Source organism: Morus notabilis, unplaced genomic scaffold (assembly GCF_000414095.1).
Source record: "Morus notabilis unplaced genomic scaffold, ASM41409v2 Scaffold214, whole genome shotgun sequence".
Taxonomy (NCBI): domain Eukaryota; kingdom Viridiplantae; phylum Streptophyta; class Magnoliopsida; order Rosales; family Moraceae; genus Morus; species Morus notabilis.
In genome coordinates this window covers 316570-321848 of record NW_010363935.1, presented here as the reverse complement: position 1 = coordinate 321848, position 5279 = coordinate 316570, and the positions used below count along the sequence as shown (strand labels likewise).

The window sequence follows — 5279 nt, the reverse complement described above, 5'->3', positions numbered from 1 at the left end:
GAGTTGTTATACAACGTTTAAAAATAAAGTCAATACATGATCAAAGTGTTTCTTCAACGCACTTACATTGCGCACGTTTTATTTTACTCTTTGTTTTCCTCCTTTTATTCCAAACTTTTATGCCATACTTATTGTACACCGCTCCGGTTGCTTCCATCACAAAAATCCCTAGAAATAATACAATAACTTCATTCCTCTCTCTCCTCTTGAAATTAGTACAGTTCCTCTTTGATTGAGAAAAGTATATGTGTGTATTGTCCCACATAAAAAGTGAATGAAGATATAAAATAGTTTATATATATGAAAAGACACAAAACCTAATAAATTAACATTTTGAATCAAGTTGGGCTTCTGAAGTGTATTAGGCTAGTTTCGCATATGAAGTCTTCCTAACACTTCTAAACCCTAATTATCATTTCAATGGAAAATTCAGCCTCCAAAACATGGAAACTTGATCACAATCCTTAGCATTGAAGGGGGAGGCATTAGAGGAATTATCCCTGGAGTTCTTCTTGAGTACCTTGAATCTCAAATTCAAGTAAGACTTGGGCAAAGGCCACTGCTTTATCTTTATAATTCTGGAAAAAAAAATGATTGCTATTGTTGTTTCATATATATATATATATATATATATATACGAGTTTTAAATGGTTACATTTTCATCATCGTTACTATTAAATATAGTATTTAATGACGTGACATGATAAGAATTTAGTCTTATGAATTGTCATGAGTTTTTTTTAGTCAACTATCTAATTTATTATGACCGTCAGATCAATATCTTTCGGTTAAAATGATAATACCCATTAATAAGTAAATATTAGAATAACTATTAAAACCACACTTACATATACATATATCGGTGTAGCTTGAATGGTTACTTTAATATTTATCCCTTAATATGTTTCATTGTTTTAAGCATAAGATGTTGATTCAACGGTTATAATAAATTTAATAGTTGATCAAAAAGTTTAGGATAAATATTAATTAAATTATATTCTTATCACGTTATTTTGTATATAATAATATAATATAATATAGTTACGTACGCATGTTATGAAATAACATTAATTCTAATTATTGGCCTAACAAATTTCTAATTGGTACTAGATGGGAAAGATGCAAGGCTTGCAGATTATTTTGACATGATTTCAGGGACTAGCACAGGTGGTCTTATTACGGCCATGTTAACAACACCCAACAAAAAGAACCGACCATTATATGCTGCCAATGGCATTGTGTCATTTTACCTCGAGCATTGTCCCAAAATTTTCCAACAAGCAAGGTAGGCGCTGGTGTTGACTATATTGATAATAAGGCATTCTAGATTAGAATAAGATGATCAATGATCAAGTATTGCGTAGGAAGAATATGTATTTGCTTGTACGTTCATTTTATGGGATCGAGATCCTGATTTGTTTAATTTTTTATGTTTTAATTAGTATCTATCTAATTAAATTAAATTACATTATCGAATGATAAGTACAAAAAAAATTAATTAATAATTAATTCAATTTTTTGATACAATACGATTTGATATAATTAGTTATATATTAATTAAAACACTAAAATTAGAAGAAAAAAAAATATATTTCTCGTTTTATACTACGCATGAAAATGATCTGAGTATATAATAATGTCCTTTTGTACCTTCCTTTTAAAAAAAAAAAAAATACAGTGGCTTTTTTGGCTCCTTTATCGGCTCGATACAAGATGCGATGGGACCAAAATATGATGGAAAGTATCTTCACAACCTAATCAATGGCCTCTTAGGAACTACAAGGTTGCATGAAACATTGACATACATTGTTATTCCTACACATTCGACATTAAGAAGCTCCAGCCCACACTCTTTTCTTCTCATATGGTAATTTTAACTTATATTTTTTATTTTGGTCATTTGATTTCTGGATTGATTATGGTACAAAGGAATCATATTCATATTTATAAACACATATTACGAAAGAGATATATATGTGTGTGAATGCCCCAGCAAATTTGGCCTTGGATGCTCATTTGGCGGACATGCAGCCCCCACATATCTTCCTTCCCATTATTTCACAAACCAAGCCAGTACTAGTGGAAAAATTGGATAGTTCAACCTCGTTGACGGTGGCGTGAGGGCTAATAATCCGGTAAAAAAAAAAAAAAAAAAAAAAATTGAATAACATCCACTTCATGTTAATTTGTGGTACAAACTTGCTCCGTTTGTTTCGAAAGTTCTGATCTAATTTAGAATCATGGTTCATGATTCATTACAATATTTTTTTCTCACAAAAAATTTAAATTTTCAAAATCAGAATTATGAACTATAGTTTTGAACTCATGAATCAAACGTACCTAAATGAATGCATGAATAAAATAAAAATAAAAATAAAAAACGTAATATTAACGTGGTTTGATATCTTTAATCTGCGTGGTTTTTCCAGTCTTTCGTTGCTCTCGGCGAAGTCATCAAACAAGTTGCTCAAAAGAATCCAAATTTCAAGGCTGATCAGCCTGTAGATTGCTCTCGCTTTGTGGTGATCTCACTAGGAACGGGTTCAAACAAGACTGAGCAAAAATATAATGCTAAATTAGCTGCCACTTGGGGGCCTCTTTCTTGGATATACAATAATGGATCAACTCCTATAATTGATGCTTTCTCTGAATCAAGTGTGGACATGATTAACCACCACAACTCTCTGTTTTTTCATGCCTTGGGATGTGAGTACAACCATTTGAGAATTGATATAAGTTTCCTTAATTAATTAATTTCATTGTTCTTTTATAATATTATTGGGGTATTATGAAATATTTTATTAAATTTAAAGGATAACATTTTAATGATTAGTTATGACGATCTTGATTTTACTAATATTGAAATTAAAAATTAAAAAAAAAAAAAGGATGACAGACTACAAGGGGATCTTGCTTCCGTGGACATAGCTACTAAAAAGAACTTGAACAATCTTGTGGAAGTGAGAAAGCTCAAGAAACCCGTTTCACGCATCAACTTGGCCACGGGTCTCTACGAACCCATTAAAAATGGCGTCACCAACGAGGAAGAACTCAAAAGGTCATACATATTTTCTGTCACACTCTAATCAGAAAGATTAATTTCATAAATGTCTCGTAAACTTTTACACCCTAGTTTAATATTCTACTTAAATTTTAGAAAGGGTTTATTGAATTTATCCCTCTTAAATTATGCAACATGGTTCAAAACACTTACTAACTAATATTGTTTTATAAATATCCCATAAATTATTTATTTGTGTCAACTTGTCCTCTAATCTTTCAATAAATCACAAGACAAGTTAATACAAAAGTAATAATTTAATAAGCAAGTTGACTTAAAATCAATGGTTTAGAGGTGTTTACAAGTTATAAATAGTATCACGACATCATTTTGTTAGTATTATAAGTACAAGTATTTTGAATTAGGGTACATAATCCATATGCGAAATAAACACTTTTCAAAATTGGGGGCATGTTGAAATAGGTACAAAGTTTAGGAGACATTATGAAATTAATCTAATTTAAAATTGATTAGATTCTTAATACATTGTAGTAATTGTTTCACTGAAGTTACGTTTTTGCCCTTTTGATCTTATAGGTTTGCAAAGCTACTTTCCGACGAAAGGAAACTCCGACTATCCAAAGCCAAAACCGCATAATTATCATTATGTTCAGCTGAATGCTCTCCTCATATCAAAAATTACTAAATGCTCATTCATTTCACTAATTCGAGTTTTCAGTTTTAGATTTTTATAGTGAAAAATTCTTAAAAAATGTCACATTTATCTTTTTCTGCTACAGTTAAAAGTTCTCAGAAAATGTCACATCTCAGCTCGAATTGAAAATTCAAATCCGCAAACCGAACGAGACCTAAATAAGCTTGATCTACCGTGTGTTCATGAACTCGTATTTTTTTTTTTTAAGTTGAGTCAATATACATGTTCGACCTCTAGTTGTTGTTGAATTTTCTGTTCTTTGATCGAGTCTTGGGACCAAACTGGGAATAAAATATCTGCAGTGTGATGTTCTTGAATTTGAATATTTAAAAAAAAAAAAATTGACATTGATTTGACATATTGAACCAAAAATCTGTGGCTAATTCTTTTAGCTACAAATTTTTGACATAATTGCGCTTTAGAAATGGCTCGTGGATAATTTCAAGTTTTCTTGGGCAGTGATTATAAAATAATACCACTGAAAGAGACCCACGCAACGATATATATTAATTCACTAAATTATGACATTGGTTTGACAATTACTTGCATAACCAACTTCTTACAAAAGCCAAATAAGATTTTAATTATAATATGCTAAATTTTGACAGAAAAATAATTAATATGATTTAAACATGTTAAGTACGTAATATTTTCCCTATATAGCCAATAGGATGAGAGTTGGCACAATAGTGTTAATTTAAGCAGTAAGTGACATGTTTTAAATTTTAGAGAGAGAAAATGACATATGGCCTAACGGTTGGGGTACTATTCGGTGAACTTATCCAAATTAATATGAGGTCTGAAAACAAAAGTCTCATTATTTTATTAAATTTGTCTTGCTTCACTACAACTAGAAGAACTCTAACCTTTTCTTTTAATTTTTCTATTTTTCTTTTAATAAATTGAACGGGAAAGATGGGATGAAAATTTAAGCGGATGTTTTTTCCAAGAAAAAAAAAAAAAAAAACTAGCGGATGCCAATTTTTGTTGGAATAGTTATAGTACTAATAATTAAGCTTGTTCCAGTTTTTTCTTTTCTTTTTTTATTATCCAAGGAAAAAAAAAAAGCTCCAATGCCTCCTCAATAAGTAAACCAATTTTGGTTGTTTTATTATAAATACGGATTATTATGTACTAGGTAATTTATCAAAACTTAGGATTAATTTTGAAAATACCTCTAAACTATGCACATTGTGTCAAGTTACCCCTTAATCTATAAAATATAGCATTCTCACCCCATCATCTATGCAAAAGTGGCAAAAAAGGTCCTTCTGTGTCATGTTCCGTCTATAAAACTGACGGAAAGTCTCGCGTGGCAACAAATTGATCAAAGAATTGCATAAAGAGACGAAGAAGCCCAAGCAAAAAAGATTTAGCTTTTGTTCTTTTTTATTAGGATCAGGACGAGGACGACGACGACAAAAAAAAAAATCTATGCCTCCAAAAAACTTTCATTTTTTGCATATTTTCCAGCGTTTTTTTTCAACACATATTTTCCAATGTTTGAGGAAATTGCATTGCATATTCCAATCAGATTATGAACTTTTTCAATTCTTATTCAAG

The 5279-nt window shown here is 30.4% G+C and overlaps 1 pseudogene; it reads left to right on the top strand.

The window, feature by feature from the left end:
• Nucleotides 1-427: 427 nt before the first annotated feature.
• On the top strand, nucleotides 428-3659 carry LOC21394999 (annotated as a pseudogene).
• The last annotated feature ends 1620 nt before the right edge of the window (nucleotides 3660-5279 follow it).